Raw genomic sequence first — 20,285 nt, 5'->3', positions numbered from 1 at the left:
TCAATTTGGTAAAAAAAACGATAAATTTCTACGCATACTCCTAATATATATATATCTCGTTAATAATATAATATAATAAGATACATATGTACACGACATAGAATAGAAGAACGCCGTTAATACGGCCCAGTCCGCCCAGTCTCTAAGACAATAATACAAAGAACACCGTACGAACTTAAATTTTCGCATTCAAGTTGATGGCATTTTTGGGTTCGAAGTGACACCCTTCGCATAATAACAACTTTAAGTCCTGAATATAGAAATTGCGTACATGAAGACCTTCTTTTAAATCAGGTCGGATCAGGCAGCCAGTGACCGACGGATGAAGATGTGCATAATAACTGGCAATCAAGCTGAACAATTCGGCTGAGATTAGTATGGTGAGATCTTAATTTTGGCCCGAACCGTGCCAAGGCAAAATTCGAAAACCTTAATTTCCCCCTATTATAAGCCTCCATAACGAGCACAGAGAGAGAAAAGGCTAACTTTTCAGGTGTGTATATCGTCTCTCTTCACCGCTTCATTGCTACAAACCTATACTCCGGTTTGGCGATTTACATTGAACCGACTAATAAGAAGAGTAGAGAAACAACGAAGAGTAAGAGGAGCACCTGCCGATTAGGTTAGCACACCTTACATCAATCAAAAGTATCGAGCGTTAAAGGAGAGAGCGTAAAAGCGCTAGGAACCAGATCGCGATGAGTGGTGGATGCACCGGCACCGATGTGAAAAGAAAGGCGAAAACAGTGAACCTTCCGTTAAATAAATAATTTCACTGCGCACTCGGTCGAGACGGCATATTTTTAACGATGATTTGGATGGCTGAACAGAAACGCATAGAGCATGTAGCAAACACGAAACCGCACGCATGATGACGATCGTTTACGTTGCACGAGCTAGATACCTTACTTGCGATAGGAATTCAACAGTTACATTCAACCTACCAATAACGGGAGTAAAGGCACAAATTGTGAATCAGCCAAACTTGGGCTTTTACGGCGAACCCGGTCTACGCTCTCCGGTTGATGATACATTTTATCAATTCTACTCTACTCCAGCCCCATCAAGTATATTTATTGTATTCGCAAAGTTACTTACTATCACCGGTGTTCGATGGCTCGAGAGTCCAGAGCTGCTTCTTCTTCAGGCTAGCTCCATTAGCGTTCAGCTTGTATCCGAATGTTTCAGCCGTCATGTATTTGTATTGGCCATTGATCAGGCCGATTGTCCACCATCCTTTCTGCTGGTTCTGTAGTAGGATGTCACCGTTTGTGTTTATTTCGTAGCCGGACCCATTCATGGTGGCCATTGTTGGTTGCAGATACAGGTTGATTATAATGTGATCTCAAACGAGATCGCCGGTAGTATGCAGTATATGAAGGGGTTCGGAACGACGAGGACGAAGCGCAAAAAGCTCGAAGTGTGCTCACTATAGGAGGAAAAACAAAGTCAAAACAAGAGAAAAATATTAGCAAATTCCAACAGTAAAGTTAAATGTTCATCTAGTGACCAAATTTAAAGAAAAACAGTGCAATGCAATCTCGAAGTGCGTGATTTCCCGTGTCGTGATCATACCACAAACAAAGCGATATTCCTTAAGTTTAGAAAGTATCATTGAATGTGTAAGTCGTGACGCGGATTTTTATATGAAGGTGATGATAATAACCGCAACGTAGATTCACCCACAAGATCTACTTCTCTTTACTTTATGATCTCTTTATAAAGTAATCCAATCAGAAGAAATTTTGTCTCATCGGTACAGCGAAATGATATTCACGAACTATGGAGAGTGAACCACCAGAGAGAACCCCAGTTCACGTTGCGATTGATTGCACGACCAGCAATTGGGCTCTGCTACATCCTTACGTTGGTGGGTTGATCGAATATTTCACACTGAAGATTTTGAACTCCACGTGTCTCAACGATGGACACAAACGCGACGACGAGTTCAAACGAGCAGTTGAGTATGCGTTCCTGTGGGTTGATGGTTGGAATTGGGTATGTTGTACGATGAGCGAACAAACCTTACGAGCACGCGTGCATGCAGGTTCGGACACTCGTACGAATACACAACTAGAATTACACTTTGCCCTAACCTCAATTTGAGGTTTGCCGATGTGACCTCTTTGAAGATGGCGATTAAGAACGACTGTATTCAGCTACTATTTAGGTTAGTCGCAATAATACTGCGGAAGCACGGGATTCAGAGAACTTCGAAATGGAAAGAAGGTATGTAAAAAAAACTTAAAAAATCGACACTCGAGTCACGCGAGCCAAGAGCGCACAACACATCAGCTCCGTTAAACTACCAATAGCAGACTGCACAGTCGATCCGTACGTGCCAAGGCTTGTTACTACCAGACACGCCGCATTCGGCCAGAGAATTCACCACAGCATAACCCACCATTTTCGACACTCCTTTCCCTACTTTCGACGCCGCTACCACGCGCCTTATGATCGAGTGGGGACGGTCTCGCTTCGTTTCGTTTCACTTCGCTTCCCGTCGGAAAATTCAATCGAACTGACCGGGTCTCATTGCTTCTTCTTCTGGTCTGCTGGGTACCGGGCCCGTTGTGCCGCTAAATCTGCCGAGTGGGGGATGGAAGTAAAGGCAGCTTAGTCCAAGGCACCTTCTCTCTTTGGAAAATTTTTGTGCCAACGTGTCACTTCTTTTCGCAAATTTGCTTCCAACGCACACGCTGATAGTTTAGAGGACATGGGATATTAGCACTGATGCCAGTAGTGCTGGTTAGGTAACGCCGTCTATTATACCATCTTTCGGCTTTCGGAAAACAGCAGACCGTGTTGAATTCTCCAACTGTTGAAAAGTCAGGTTATAACATCTTTGCAGCAGAAGAGGCCGAACCCCAACGTACCTATACTATGCCATTTTGCCTCTGCCTGCCAAATTGACGGCCATTTTACTGGTAGCCGTGTTATGGCAGAGTGATTTTCACAGGGTTTTCGGTAGTTACAGAGATCGGCTTTTTGTTTCGATAAGTACTAATCAATTTCGTTCCCAGCACAAATATTGCAAGTGTGCAAGTGCAAAAGCTGGATATAATCGCCACCGACGGTCAAAATCAAGACTTGGCAAACAACTACGCAGCCAAAAGGAATCTTTGGAGCAGGTTTGAGTAATTTTGGTTTGTTTTGAGCCCAGCTAAACAAACCTTAAGCAGCATAAGAAAAGAAAAATATCGAAGTAAGCTTAGTGTAACTTATTTTGATAAACTTAGCAAGCATTGAAAACATTAGTTCGAACTGTAATAACCCGTCCTCCGTGTGTGCACTACAAAGCAAAAGATAGCAAATTATGTAGAGTTTTAAAAGATTGACATGGAACATGATGAACTGTATAGTTTTCATAGTTTAGTTTGATGCACTTGTAAATGGACGCAGAGCGTAGTAAGCGATAAAAGTATATAGTAATGGAAAGCATCCCTTTACACACCACGTATCAGCACACATTTAATGAAATACGCAAAACTACTCTCTCTCCAAAGAGCCGAATGTTAGGCGATTACAGCTCAAAGTTTCTATAACACAAAAGAAAAAAAATACTACCTCTCAGACTCTCCTATCTGAGTCTCTTTTCCATCTTTAGGCAGTTTTTAGTGCAGAACTTTCTACTATTTTCTCTTTTTATTGTTGTAACCTAGCTCTTTACTTTTCTCTTCCTTCCTTCCTTCCTTCCTTCCTTCCTTCCTTCCTTCCTTCCTTCCTTTCTTCCTTTCTTTCTTTCTTTCTTTCTTTCTTTCTTTCTTTCTTTTTCTCTCTCCCTCTCTCCCTCTCTCCCTCTCTCCCTCTCTCCCCCCCCCTCTCTCTCTCTCTCTCTCTCCCTCTCTCCCTCTCTCCCTCTCTCCCTCTCTCCCTCTCTCCCTCTCTCCCTATCTCCCTCTTTCCCTTTTTCCCTCTTTCCCTCTTTCCCTCTTTCCCTCTCTCCCTCTCGCCCTCTCGCCCTCTCGCCCTCTCTTTCTCTTTCCAAGCGGACTCCCACAACTAGGAAGAAAAAACGTCTGGTGCAATAGCTGCCGTTTAAAAGATAACGTGATACAGTAGCAAAGGTAGGGAAGTACAACACATATAGGACAACAACTTATCTCGAAGCGAAACCAACAAGTTACAGCAGTTCATCTGCCTTCGGCATGGTCAATAAATCAAGTCAACATGCAAGGTTCGCAGCAATAACGAAATAGCAAAGGTACCGTAGGTGGTGTACCAAAAAAGAATAAACAGTGAACCGGTAAAAAAAATGTTCACACAGCGCACCAAGTATCACCCTTTCTCCGATTTTGTCAAAACCAAGCCTGTGGAACCATGTGAAAGGACGGTTATAGTACAATGCTGGAAAGAGAGTACAAATTTCACCATTATGAAGATGCACAGGCTGCTTGCACTAATGAACTGTTCGTGGAGCTGCGAGAGAGATTTAATCAAAAGCCGCTGCTGTGGAGCTGAAACACCACACACACACTCGAGAAAAAACAAGAAAACAATAAAAACCACACGTAAAACAGGCCACGGTCACGGAAGAATGCGTTGGGTGACGAGACACAACAACTTTGCGCACCCGAAAGCAGTCAAAATGGAAAATGTATTAGATTTAATTGCTTTATTTTTAATAGTAGCGGAACAGACTGTTTGAAAACACAAATTTAAACAGTCGTTCAAATATTATATCCTGCAAATAAATTACACCAACTCCCAAAGAAAAACTTAATTTAACTTTTTGATCGAAACTTCTTTTATTTCTTTCAAAGCACCTTCTCAAGCAACACGCATCCGTCCCCGGTTCTTGGAGTGATTTACAGGTCTAAACCTTGAGAATCAGGTTGTTTAACAGATGGGTGTAACCGTCAATCTAGTCCTTCTAGTTTTGCTTTTTTGGCAACAAATGATTTGAAGTCGAAAAAAAAAATTATTTAGTTTACAACTTATCTTTGAAAAGATTAGGCCATGGCGACTTTTGTGGCTGAAAATGACGTTTCATGAGGAACAATGTTTTTCTTCTACCTGCTGAAGAAAACTGCTATAGAAGCTCATCAAATGCTTATCGAGGCTTGCTTTTGGAATATCACAGTGCTTTAACTTGCAAGGACCGAATGTTAGGCTAATACAGCTCAAAGTCTCTTTAATACAAAAGAAAACATTGTTTTAAACGATTGTTTTAAACGATAAACGAACGAAAAAATGTGAAAATGGCGATTTCGACTTAACAACCTTGATTTTGGTACACCTTTTAAAAACTGTCACAGTTAACAATGTTCTTTGCTCTCATTTGTGGCAACTATGAGGGCTCGCTTATAATTAGTGCACACATGCTTGTAGAAGACGAACAAAACCTAATATCAAGATTGGGTGGATAACAAATTGAAGTACAAATCTTAACTTTCAAAATCATGCATTTACTTTTCAACATAGTGACGGTTAACCAATACAATTTTCTACGAGCGTGTTACGAATGTTTTCATTCCGTCGCTTAAATGTTCTTCCAACTTTTCTCGAACCCGGAACGCGACAGCTGCCTTCATTTCATTGTCCGAGCTGTAATGATTACACTTAAGGTCTCTCTTGAGTAGGACTGGGAGGGTAGTGAGAGGGAGGGGGAGAAATCGCATGGCTCATGTGGAATTGAGGGTGGGCACTGGTTTAAGCTTCAGGTTTCTCAGAGTCTCACCAGTTGCATACTTTAAGGCTTTTCCAGGCTTCATATTTTAAAGCTTTAAGGCTTTTTCCAATAACGAAATTTGAATACCCATCAATTCACAGCTAGGTTTACAGTATTATCAAAACAAACAACTTGTAAATGACTATGTATTACACTAGGATTCACCTTCACCGCAGGTAAAAATTCAAGTTCGCATGGATATAGCACCAGAACAGAACTCCATACTTTCAATCATCAAAACAAACTGCGTGAAAGCAACGCCATCGAAATACGCAGGCGTATAGAGTAGAAATAGTACTTCCACATACCACCACCCGCGCTTCTGAAGCTTATTTTGTTCCTTTGCTTCCTGGTAGAGTACTGTCTGGCGGTAGAATACACGAGTTTAAAAACAAGACTTAGAGACAAGCTTAAAAATTTCGTCGCATTCAAATACTTGTCTCTTGGTGAATATTGAGTCGTCCAATTTGGTCCTACATATTTTAATTATGTTATAGAATTCCTGGAGTACAGATTAAGCTTCTGCACACAAACCAATAAACAGAAACCTTTAAACATGACATTATTACGACTTACTATTTAGCACATACAATGATGGAAAATCACTTTCTAACGCCTCGTCCACACTATGAGATTTTTCTGCTGTTTTTTTGCTGTGCTGGCGTCCACACTAGCAGCTTCTGGGCGAAAAATCCTTGAACTCCAGTGAGCGAATGACAGTTTGTTTGTTTTTGCTTTGATTTTTCAGTTTCTTTCCTTCTCCGTCTATTGCCGACTTTGTCATAATCTGGTCCGCTGTCGAAAAACTGACTAAAAACTCGAAAAACTGGACAGCCAAAAACTCTGGCCGAAATTAGGCTCCAACGCCCAAATTGCAAAAAATGCGTGAAATATTTCATACTGGGGAGCTACATGAGGCGTAACGAAATGTTTTTGACATTACAGATTAATGTCAAACTGCTGCGCCTCTGTCAAAACGTTTACGGGTCAGCCGAGGCGTAAACCCGAGCGTAATTATTTTTTTCATACGTTTTGCTTACAAACAGAATATAATTTAAGTTCTTATTTGCTGGTATAGCAACAAAATCGAAAAAAACAGAAAAAAATATTCCGAAATCAATTAATTTCTCTTCTATTTCTATTTTCCCGGACCAAAAACACGAACGTAAACACGTTTGACATTTCGTTTTTATATTTTTGCTGCCACACGAAGCGTAAACGATTTGACATTACAAATTAACTAATTTTACGCCTCATGTAGCCCCCAGATAAACAGAAGGAGTTCAACAGCAACTCAAAGTAGCTCACGGCACTCCAGAAAAAAGACAGACAGTTGCTGAGTCTACCGTACATTTTTGCCCAGTTTCTCATAGTGTGCACGCCGGGAAAAATCAAAACAAGATATTTTTTACAGAATGCATGTTTCATTAAAATTTTCGATTCTTGTAAAAACTCTTCGAAATATTACTAAATAGATTTCAACTAACAATTTCAGACCTCACTTTCAGACCACCTTGCATTGCGTTTAATTTCGTAAGAATAAAAAATAGAAAATCTCTGCATCATTGTCCAGGCTCACCCACACACAAAGGTTGATAAACGCCAAAACTTGAAAATTTTTCTCGATAGAACTTAAGATAGGTTAACTGGAACTTATAAACTTATACATTGATAGTTACAGATAGACTATAAACCATAGAGAGTGTATAACAACAACATGATTCGACCAAGCAGCGACCAAAGTTTGCGCTTGTTGATTGCACTTTTGAAATATAAAAAAGAGTCTCATCTTATTGTTTAACATTTCAAGAATATATTCTCACTACTTGACCGATTAATTTTAAACTTGGTACACATTTTCTACGTCACCACCTTTCCCCAATGTTTCGTTAAGCATTATTTTACAAAAAGAAACTCTCACTACTCACAAAATGGAGGTCGTTTTCGTGGAAAAAATATTTACAAAAATATAATGGCCTAATAATTGTAACGGGTCTCTTTTTTGCACTGACGGCAATGTAAATCACTTCAAATCATCCTTAGCATTACTCACAAAATCGCTGCTGATCATCATCATCAACAGCAACAGTGCGAGCTCACATCTTTCTCATCTGCATCTGCAAGACCAGCAAGCATTCCCCTTACTTTTTGACGGGTTTTCAGTCACTTTCTCAATTTCCTTCTTTCTTTGTATTTTCTTCCTCTGGTTATATTTGTGTACAAATATGTTTTCTTGCCTCTTTCGCTAACGGTAATCATTTGTTAAACATCGCTACAAACGGTACAACACAACGCGCCTCTCTTTCATGAAATAAGAGCAGTGCAGGGAAGATGAAAAAGTTACAGAGAATGGTAAGGAAGGGGTAAAAGGGTAATACAGGCCAACCGGTACACTAACAAAATAAAATCGATGGTTGATTGTACGATCCTTTCATCTTTTTACCTTTCATCGTGCTGCTGCTACATACGCTATAGACAACCGGAGATAGCCATGGAAAGAAGAGTTTTGGGGTCGGGCCAAGGGCAACATTATTAGGAAATACCTTTGCCATCGGTTAAACCAGCCCAATTCATGACCCAAAACCACAAGCCGTTTCTTGCATCGTACATGCAATGAGTAAATTAATACCAATTTGACTTGTTGTTATTTATGGGTAAAAGTGCGATCGAATATTTTCCTACATTCTCTGTGATACCGAGGTGAAGCAGAAATACAGTGGATGGCGAAAAGGAGTCTAGCTCCCGAACATTTGAATAATATGTGAAAACATGAGTACATCTTCTATTTGAATGGCTCTTTCGAGACGTTGAAAATTATTTTGAGGTTCTAAGAGCAACATCTGGGTGACAAAGTGAGATTTAAATGTAAACTATTGGACTGCTGCGGCCATTTGTGGCCATAGATAAATTTGAGCACGGCGAAAACAAGTTAAGTTTAAATTGGAAGCTCCAAGTTTTTAGTTTTTCACAACAATTTCCTTTGTTTTGATCAGTAATAAAGCAACTAAAGTATTGTCCAACAATTGCATTGGCTCTTTCTCGGGCTTGGTTTGACTTAGGAAACATGTCAAGGTATCAAAATGAAGGTATTTCATTGTACTTTAAGAAAAATAATTCATAAATTTATTTTATTGGTGGTCGGATGAAATCGCGAACTTTCTGTAGAATGCGTGCCATCATTTACTGTACAATCTTCTGGTTCACCTCAGCGGCTCATTTTTACCAACTTCTTGCCATCTCTGCAGCATTCCGCATCACCTTTTCAGTCTTCTTCAACTTCCTATTGATTGTTGCCCAATAATTTTCGATTGGGCGGAGTCTAGGGCAACTTGGTGGGTTGATATCCTTTGTGATGAAATCCACCTTATTGTAAAAGTATCACAGAACTACATCCCTGCTATAGTGGCAGCTTTCCAAATCAGCCCAAAACTTTACCGGACCTTTGCGTGACTTAATAAATGATAGAACTCGCTTTTTGAGGTACTCTTCCTTGTATAGGGTTGAGTTCATCGTCGTGTTTGTGATGAAAACCTTGATTTCTGTCCACAGGTGCAAATTCCATGTCATATCATTAATTTTTGTGCAAATTTATTGGCGAATACAAATTTGATCTTGAACGGGACATCTCCCCGTGCCGTGGCGAGATAAAATTTTGGTCCCGGAAGCCGTTTGAAATCAAATTTCACGTATATTTCGTCGTCCATAAGCAAGCATCCTTTGTACCTCGCCATAACCTTCTCGTACAACTAGAAGCGCGTGTTTTAATGACTAAATTTTGTGTAAGTGTCCTTTTCGTATGCTTACATGCAAGGAAAAAACAGTAGCCGCTTCGTAGACAGATCTCCCGGGCAGTACTTTTACTAGTACCATATTTTTTGCAATATCCCGAACCTAAAGTTCAGGATTTGCCTCGATTGATCTTAAAACCTTCCAGTTCAGCTGCCGATTGTATGTTCCACTACGACGTCTACTCTGAATCGTTCAATCTACGGTATTGGGTTCCCAGAAACGGTAAAGCACAGCATAAAGCTTCCATAAACTCCACATACTAAGATGAAACTTTCAGCACTGAAAGTTGAATGTTTACTGAAGATATGACTATCAACACATTTGAAATCCAACCACCAGAGGCCCTGCTAGAAATCATACAATTGTTCCCGATTCTAAGTGGACAATGCTTTACAGAACATTTTTTAAATTTATGAGCAATAATATCGTGATTTTTTAAATGTTTACACATTCTAAATGCAAAATTAGGGCTGAGAATCGCACGTTAAAGAAATCACAAAACATCTTGCTGTTTCATGCTTTCATGCGTAATATGGAAGAACCGTCTAAATATCACAAGTTAACCAATAACGTAAATTAAATAATAATTTGATTATTAGTGGTAAAAACTTAAAGAATATCGCACGAATTTTCGACAAAAGCGAGCAAGCAATCGGCAACAATAATCAAGCTGTATGAAAATTAAGGTCGTATTCATCATATTAAAGCTTGTGCCGCAAGAAATCAACACCAAAACGAGTTAAAACAGGTATTCTTAATATTTTCTTCACAAAAAATTTTGAATTTTTCTAATATATTGCGCAAAACCGAAAAACAGAAGGTCTACAACTCCCTTCCGTGCATATCATTCTACGTAGCCTATAGCATGTAGACAAATCTGGCCTTGTTTTCTGGAAAATCCAAGACCTATTAATAACCAAGACCTATTAATAACCAAGACCTATTAAAAAAAGAACGATATTTTACTATCGGCATGTTTAGAAACATCCATTGTTGTGAGACAAATTGCTTTGAAGTGATGAATTTTTCGTATGACTCAACTATCATTATGAGGAGTTGAAACGTTCTACCATATGGTTATACCCCATCATCGTTGGGAAACAAATTACAACGGCGTTATGTTCCAGGGATGCATTATTTACATGAATTATTTACATTTGATGACCTTCCTTGATTGTGGTGACTTGAAAGCTGGCCAGAACATAATGAAAGCAAAAACATTCATGAATGAAGAAGTCTTATTGGTGAAGATTTCTCCGCACCACAGGATATTGTGGCAATCCACAAGCCTGAAGTAGTCATGCAGTATCTCGTGGATGATAATGTCAAGGTTTAAGGTTATTATCATCTTTGTCCAGGCCAACCAACCACTGATAACATATGGTTTATTCATGAACCTTGTATGCGAAAGTATCCATCCAAGTACTCAATTGAACAGAATTAGCAAAACTAATCAAAACAATCTGTACCAAAATAATAAATGAGGATTGTAGAAAAGATCACACAACAAAACGAGGATGTTTGGTCACACTGTCTGGGAGGAATGGTATCCATTGCGGATGCTAAACTTGTTTTCGGCGAAGAGAAATTCAGCTTGTTCTAAATATGGTTGGCTAAAATTTGTTTCTTTAATCAATCATCCCTAAAACTACACCAAAACTATCATAATCACATCTTATTTAATTTTAATCTTATTTTTGATCGTATTCGACGAAATCCGGTCCGCTCGGGAAGAAAAATGGCACGTGATATCACGCACGCATAATGGCACGTGAAAATGAGTCACACCTCCATGCAAAACATTATCGAAAAGGATCTTGGACATAATCCTTTTAAGAAGCAGAGGATTCATGGAATATCTCTCCAAAGTATTGCCGACAGGGTTGTCAGATCTCGGATGCTCCTGAAGACGCACGCTGCTCACAACATAATTTTTTCGGATAAAAAATTGTACACTTTGGGGGCAACTTTGAACAAGCAAAATGATCGTGTCTATGGTGGAAGTCTTCGTGATATACCAGCCGATAAAAGAGAGGTAGAGGAAGGCTAAAATTGGGGTCTACAGGTACCAAAATGCATCAGCTGTGATGGTTTGGGGAGCAATATCAGCAAAAGACAAACTACCACTGTTATTCATCGATCGGGTCGTGAAAATCAACAAGCAGCACAACTTGCAAAACGTTATCAGAAGCCATTTGCTTCCTTGTGCCAAGGAACTTTTGAGAGATGAACATTTTTGCTTTCAACATGATTCAGCACTTGCGCATAAAGCATTGGTTGTTCAGAAATGGTGCAAACAAAATTTGCTATGTTTCATCAGTTCCTCTGAATGGCCCTCATCGTTTTCCGATTTGAACCCACTCAACTTTAATATCTGGGAATACATGCTAGGAAAGTTGAGCAACGTAAAGCATATGAGTTTGGACACTTTTAAGAATCATTTAATCAAAATCTGGGATGAATCACCGAACGAAGTCGTGAGTGCGACGTGTGATGTTTCCGAAAAGCGACTTCGGACCGTAATGAAACACAAAGGCCAAAACGTTGAATGGAACTAAATACGTTGTAAGTTTACTACTGTAACATGTTTTTAAAACAGCTAGAAGAGAGAAAAAAAGTATTCTGAATTTTATGACATAATTTAAGTGTATCACTTTCACGTTGCCACTCTGTATATAGAGACACAAGCAAATAACTGCACGCACAAAACCCAGAAAGAAATCGCCTCTTTTTTAAGCGCTTACAGCAAATTCGTGCATTCACGCAATGAATCAGGGGCCCACCACTAAATGCTCAAACCTGTTCTTGAAGATGTACCAAAACAAGCAACATAACTGATGTAGTGCACACAGTTCAAGTGAAGAACAATGAGAGACAAACTTTAGAAATCGAAGAGGCAACACATCAGCTCTGAACTCTGTTACTTGTAGGAACGGGCTTGGAGCACAGTTGCAATATGCTGATCAACCGAAAAAGTCAATAAATTGTAATGTACCTGTTAGTAGAGTGTAGAATTTTTTTTAAAGCAGATATTCTTTGATAGTTAAAACACTTGCCAAACAAATTTTTAACCCCGCCTGTAAAAATCAACTTGTTACAGAAACAGACAGAGTTAGAGACGATTAACATTGTCTCTGTTGCAGACCAAGACTGCTCGGTGGTTGTTGTCGAATAAGAAGAAGAAGATTAGTTCGGAATACGCCTCTACTCTCTCTTTGTTTGTTTTCTCCGTTAAGTTCCGACTACGAATTATTCGAAATACTACTGAGACAAAAAAATAACTGGAAAACTGGTTATTTTCGATTATCGTGGTGTGATGTATTATAAATCCCGCCAAACTCCCATCTGGGCGGATGCGGCAATGGAAGTGCAGACCAACCGCCGAATCCTCCGACGCGTGCAGAGGATGTCGGCACGAGGTGTGGCAGGAGCCTTTAGCACTGCAGGCTACTGGGCCACCACTCTAATTGCCGGATTGACATCCATCTGCATGGTGTTACGGGAGGACGCCAGGTGCTACCATGCCAGAAGAGAGGGTCCCCTGGAAAAGGCTGGCTCTGTCAGGGAAGCTGAGCGGCTCGTAACCTACACGGAGTGGCAGGACGTGTGGGATCGACGAGCAACGTCGAGAAACGCCAGCAGCAACATCCGCTGGACGCATCGGCTCATCCCGGATGTGCACAGCTGGTGTTGTCGCCCGCATGGAAGGGTGGACTTCCAGCTGACGCAGGTCCTGAGTGGGCACGGTTTCTTCCGCTAATCGGTTTCTTCCGCGGTTTATTCCGTGGGCATTTAATCAAAATCTGGGATCAGGGAAATTTACCTGCATAGAATGCAGCTCATCGACTCGCCTGACTGCAGCGCCTGCCCAGGTGTGCCGGAGACCGCTGAGCACGCGGTATTCGAGTGCCCACACTTCATGAGCGAGCGACCCCATCGTCTGAGGGGCTGCACACCCGAGGACATGCTGCCCCAGATGATGGAGAGCGTAGAGCGTGGAGCGCTGGAATGAGGTAAGGCTGCCCAGTGAACAATTTTGAGAGCCCGAAGCTGCCCCTCTGCCTGCGACGCGGCGGAGGAAGGCTGAGGCGAGTGAGATCGACCGCCCCTCTGCCTGCGACGAGGACGGGAGAGGGCGACCTCGCAGCTCATAGAGCGAGTATGAGAACGCGGTCCTGGGCTGCCGGGGAAAGAACGGAGAAGGGCGCGAGGCGATGCGTACGCCGTGCAGGTGGAAGACGAATGGATGAATGAAAGGGAGACAATAAAAAAAGAAAGAGAGGCAAAATTCTGTTCGGTTTGCGAACGGACGGGAAATTTTCTAAGTCCCAAGTCCGGGGTAGCATGTGTTTAGCACTGCGGATTCAGGTAGTGAAAAAATGACACCTGAACACCAAGCGTCGTTTTCGCTAACAGAAGCGGCTTCACACTACGTTTTTATCGCTTCTATCGTCAAGCTGTGTTTTTTAAACGTGTATCTTCGTTTGGTGCTGTGCATATCGTGCTGTGTTGATAATGCCATCCTCCAGGAAAAAATACAAACGTCCGGACAATTTTTATCGACGGATGAAGCTGGTCAAGGAAGAACTGCGAAAAAACTTCAACGCACTACGAATGCACGAATATGTAGGGAAGAGTGAAAAGGCGAAACCAAAAACAAGAGAGAGAGAATATACCTTTCGAAGCCTACCAAAAACGCGAGATAACATTACTTAAACCCGACAAACTGTCAACAATACTATTAAGAGTTGTGCGTCATTTGCGTGATACTGTGCGTAAAAATGACCGGATTTGTGAAGAAACGATTCTTAGTTTTTGAATCACGATAATGCACCTTCACACATTTCAGTGATCATTTCACCACAAACTACAGGGTGATTTAAAAAAAAACTGCAACAAGGTAAAACGCCATATTTTTTCATTTTTGTTTAAAATTAATTGAATTAAAGCAAAAATGTCGATAATTTCATAAAATTTTAGAACAAATTAGGTTTGTTCGAATTGGCCACCTTTGGGGCGAATTATGACCTTCAAACGGCCAACGAAACCGTTACACGCTGCCCGCAAGTGGCCCTGCGGTATTTTGTCCTATTCTCGGCGAAGCGCTTGCTTGAGGTGATCGATGGATTGGTATTTTTTAGTTCCAACCTTGCTTTCCAAAATATCCCAGGCACAATAGTCCAACTGATTGGCATTCGGAGATTTTGGTGGTCATTGTGCGATCGAAATGAAGCGAGGAACCTCATATTTTAACCATTCTTGGGTGGCGCGTGCTGAGAATATTGGAATGGAATGGAATGTTGGAATGTCCAAGGTCTGTGACCGAAATGTTTGCGTGCCCAAGGCTTCAATGCACCCTCCAGAATATTTTCACGATAATATTCGGCATTTATTTTGACGCCACGGTCGATGAATACGAGCGGAGCGAAGCGACCATCGGCTGTTATGGTGGCCCATACCATCACCATAGCCGGCGCTTGAGTTCTGGTGACTAACCGACGGTGTAAATTTTCAGTTGACCTCTCTGGCAAGTAAACACGATCATTTTGTTTGTTTATAAACTGCTGGATAACGAATGGTTTCTCATCGGAGAAAACTAAATTCGGCGGTTCACCACTTTCGGCCAAGCAAAGCAAGTCTTTGGCTCTTTCGAGTCTAACTTTTTTTTATGCATCGGTAAGTTCTTGCACTTTTTGGAACTTCAATGGCTTTAGTCCAAGCTCATTTTTCAATATTTGCCGAATGGAAGATTGCGATATGTTCAGCTCACGAACCATTTTTCTGCCACTGCGATGCGGATTTCGATCAAGTCGCTTCTTCACCATTCGAACCATTTCTGATGATGTTGCTGTTTTTTCCGTACACTCCCTTCTCGTCGTCTACTAGTATCACGGCAACGAGCGATGGTACGAGATACAAAGGATTTGTCAACATTTAAATGCCGGAGGGCTCTGACGATAACCACTTGTGGTTTTCCAGCCAAATATAACGAAATCACACTGTTATGCATGAATTACATCACTCATAAAATTTTTTCTAAAAAAATTCCCACCAAAATGCTTTTGTACGCTTGTAAATAATATAATGAGCTATCACTGGAATAAATCTGACAGCTGTTGGACAAGAGTTTTATAAATGACAGCAGTCTGAAGATGGTTGCAGTTTTCCACCCTGTAGACCCATATTGTTTCTGCAACCACCGTATTCGCCTGACATAGTGCCTTCTGACTACTACTCTTCTTCTTCTTCTTTGGCACTACAACCGCTGTGCGGTCTTGGCCTGCACCAGAGACATTGTTAATAACTCTGAGGCTCTCTGTAACATTTCATTTTTACGGGCGGGGTTGTTAGCCCCTGCGCCAACCCGCCTGTTATCCAACCAACGCCTGTTATGCCAACCCAGGAATCGAAAACATAGCCGGTTGAGTGACAACCGATCGCGGGATTCAAACCAAGGCCAGCTGCGGTGACGAGCGTTACCGACTGCTCTATAAGCGGGGGCCTTCTGACTATTCGCCTAACTCAAAAAATCGCTCCGTGACCACCGTTTTGAAACACCGTATATTCGGGCGAAAAGTTAATATGGCCAAATTTGAAGGGGTCAGCGGGTCTCGGTAACGTACACCCCTTACGGTCCCAAGACAACTAGGAACCAAAAAAATTACCATCACGACGCCTCCGCAATGTCTGCGAACATACAGGGTGTTCAATTAAGACTTAGAGATTGAAATGTGAAATAACTCCGCCATTTCTTGGTCGATTTTAAGTGCTACCGATAGTAGCGGCCATCGGTAGAGCCTGCCAGCAGCCGCGCGCAGTTCACTTGCATGCGAGGCCGCGAACAAGCCAATCCACTACTACCAAAACTATCCAACAATTTGCCGATCCAATACTAACGAGAATACAGCATGCAAGAAAGAGTGTAGCATGCATGCCAGGCTGCACGAGTGAGATAGGTGAAACGAGTTGAAACGAGCGATAACGAACCGCCGCGAGCGCCAGTGATAAAAGAACCGCCGCCAGCGAAAGACTAATTTTGAGTCGCTTTTAATAAAGGACTGCAAAAAGCTGAACAATCGCGGAGGTGTATTCGGTATTGCTAACATTAAGAAATGAACAAGATTTGTTAATAATTAATAAATTAATAGATTTATCGTAATTGTAAAAACGTGAAACTGAATAAATCCAACGCTTTGTTTACAACAGCAGTACGATTTGACAGTTCATTGAGCGGGTGTATGGAATGAGAGGAAGAGAGAATAAAAGTATAGTGGGAAACTCTCACGGCGCCCATCGGATTTTTACCGGTTTAAGCCGCAGGATAGCGGAGTAAGCCCAGCGGGCAAAGCGTTTCGAAAATTCACCCGTCGCGCGATATTTTTCCCCGTTCCTACCCCCTCGAGCCCACAAACACGCGCCGTCGCAAGCGTAGCGCGATACCGGGTGATGTCGTTTCTTTCACTCCTGTGAACTCGTTTTTTCCTTTCTCCCTCTTCGCACTCTTCGAGTCCTTCATCGCTCTTCGCACTCTCTTTTGCTTTTGCTGCATGCGTGCCCTCGTGTAAAAGCGCGGTGTATGTGTGTGCGTTCCCCGTTCACCAAAACTGACAGTTCGCAGTTTGTTTTGTTCGCAAAGTTTCGAGGCAAGTTGGTGGTGTCGTTGGTGGTAAGTATATGTTAAAAAGCATTGAATTTTATCATATTTCGTGCTATTCTTTAGTTTACAGTTCGCCGAATGACTGCAGAATGTATCGCCGGAAAAATCTGGTAAGTATTTCAAGTGTTGTTGGCGATCAGAGTGATCAAAGATCGCTCGTCATGTTCGCGCAGAGTGGCGTAGTTTTTCGATATTAATCAGTTTCTTTTGCTTGTTGCAGCTGCCGAAATCGTTTCTACACAGCTTGGTAAGTATCATAAACCCATCTTTCCATCAATGGTAAAGAATATTGAAACTTTATTTTACTTTCAGGTGACGACGGCTGACCGAACCCAACAACGGGTCTTCATCAATAAATCAGTGCTGCATAGGGCTGCAGTGCCATAGGACGGTGGAAAAGTGTGTATGTATGTATATTGGTGCTTTTATCGTGTTTTTTTATAAATTATAAATAAAGGTGTTAAAATTTAAACCCAGTGTGATGCGTATTTAGATCCGAAGCGAGGGGTATGAATGTGTTTCGGTTGGTATGAATGGGAAGGGTACGGAATGAATAGGGCTAACACACACACACACACACACACACACATCGCTAAAGCGTTCTTCATAACGAAGCGTTGCAGCGCGGGGCAAGGTAACGCTTCTGCTTAATTTCCAATACAAAACCTTAAGCAGAAACTTATACAGAGGTCGCACGACAGATTTTGCCCGCTGGGGCTGGGTTACGCACCACCACAAGAACCTCACACCACCAAACAGCATAGCGCCAGCCAGAAATGCACGAATAGGTATGCCCTATAGGGAAGAGTGAATCGGCGAGCAAGCGAAACAGACAAAAAGAGAGCGAACAATAAACCGATCCCGAACCGAACTCGAAACCCCAAGCATTTTCATTTCTCGAACGGAAGGGAGGGAATACGAGAGAAAGAAAGAGAGGGGGCATATAGAAGAGAGGGAGACAAGGAGTACGTTCGAGAAATAAATTCGAATACCCAATTTTCGCCATCGAGCGATTAGGCCATCTCACTATGGAAGTTCTTATGGGCAATTTACATTGGGTCGTGTTTTGTCCTTCGATGAGCCTTCGATTGTCCTTCGAATTCCATGTGAGAAAAGCTGAGACACTCAATTTTGTCCGCTGGGCAGGGTCAGCGGATGCCCGAATTTCAGCGATGGACGGCAAAAACTGCTCGAAATGTAGTAAGCCTGTGGTAGTGGGCGATGAGAGCGTGTTTTGCGAGGGAAAGTGTGGTGGTGTATTTCATCGTCGTTGCACATCCTTAAAAATGTCTCTTTTGAGAATTCTTTCTGATAACCCGAATTTGTTTTTTAGGTGCGACGGTTGCAACGTCACCAAAGAACCGGGCAAGAGATCCCACTGCAACGATTGTGTTACGTTGGATATGCTGAACGACAGGTTCAAAAAGTTTGAAATAAGTATGTGTAAAAAATTGAAAGAGGGCTTACGGGCATTTAGAGATTTCGCGCATGACGCTGTTGACAAACAACAGGTAAATAACACCGAGAATGTTGACAAGCGACGGACCATTGAGTCAGTTTTGCTGGATCAAACCTGTTTAGACGACTTACTCACCGTGAATAATCAGAAAATTGCCTGTGAGGGACCTGCTGCTAACTTACAAACACAAATCATATCTGATACAGCGACTCCAGACCATGAGACCGACCATGGGACCGAAGTGGTTAGGCGGAAGAGGACCAGTGGTGGGAAGCTATCGATTTCGACCACGGTTAGGAATGTTGACACAAGTTGCTCAACGCAATCAGTTGCTAAGCTTACGTCCAACGGACAGCAGGGAAGGTTGGTAGTCATTCCGAAAATCAACCAAACTTGCGCGGTGACCCGTTCCTATTTAAGGGAAAAATTGGATCCGAGGGAGCATCAACTTTCGGATTTCCGCAACGGTAATGAAGGCCAGGGTCAGAGTAGAAAAAATTGCAAACATAAACGAAGTCAGGGAGCTGCTAGGTACACATCTCGGAGAAGGATATTCCGTCTCATTTCCTCTGATTAGGATGAAATTATTGGGTATGACGGAGAAAAGGAAATTGAAAATTTCCTCAAATCTCAAAATGATGACATTCCATGCTCAATAGTAAAAGTCATAGAGAAGTTTGAAAACAAGGAGATGAAAAGTTAATGCCCTTGTATATGTAGACGAAGGAGCATATGGCTATCTTGAGAATAGAAAAAGAGTTAAGATGTTGTTGCGGTGTTTTAAATGTGGGACATTTGGACACACAACAAAAGCTTGCAAGTACGAAGAAGCCTGTTCCAGAGGCAGTGAGGGGCACAAAACATCGCTCTGCAAATTAGAGGTGTTGAAGTGTATAAATTGTGTGCAGGAGAATAGGCTAAAGAGTACAGATAACGATACTCAGCACGCTGCAAATAGCAGAGACTGTCCGACATTTAAGGTTCATTGGGAAAAGAGAAGAAATTCCCCACAATAGCAGGTAGGTGAGGTTATTAGTCACCAGTATGAGATTCTATATCTCAACATTGCAGGACTGTCCATTAACTACAATATGTTGAAGGAGATTACTTTAAAACTCAAACCATCTCTTGTTTTTATCGCTGAAACCCATATCACTGAGGCTGAAGCGTTTGACCAGTACCATGTGACGGGGTATAGGAGCGTATGTTGCCTGTCTAATTCCCGCCACACGGGTGGAGTTGCAATGTATGGTAGGGATTCTGTTGTTTTCAAGGTTTTAGTCAATAGAACTAAAGAAAATAATTGGTTTCTTGGCATTTCCGTTTCTCGCGTTGCGACGCCAGCTAACTACGGTGTTCTGTACCACTCACCAAGTTCAAGTGATTTACGTTTTATGGAAATACTAGATGTATGGCTAAGTGAATTCGTTTATCTAAATAAAAAGAATTAGGTTATGGGAGACTTTAACATTAATTGATTAAACTCGGAGAGGTCCCTAAACCTGAAGAGAGTGATGGCATCACTTAACATGCATCAGAAGGTGAGGGCGCCAACGAGAATAACAAATGTCACCAGCACTTAATTTGATCATGTTTTCTGCAATTTTGCGTCAGTCAGAGTGCAAACAGAGCCGGCACTTAGAATTTTAGATCACGAAACAATAGGCATTCAAATCAGTCGGGAGCAAGTTAGTGCATTGCACAAACGG

Source organism: Anopheles bellator, assembly GCF_943735745.2.
Source record: "Anopheles bellator chromosome X unlocalized genomic scaffold, idAnoBellAS_SP24_06.2 X_unloc_1, whole genome shotgun sequence".
Classification (NCBI taxonomy): Eukaryota; Metazoa; Arthropoda; class Insecta; order Diptera; family Culicidae; genus Anopheles; species Anopheles bellator.
The sequence above is the reverse complement of the archived record's forward strand: the minus strand, read 5'-3'. Positions refer to the sequence as shown.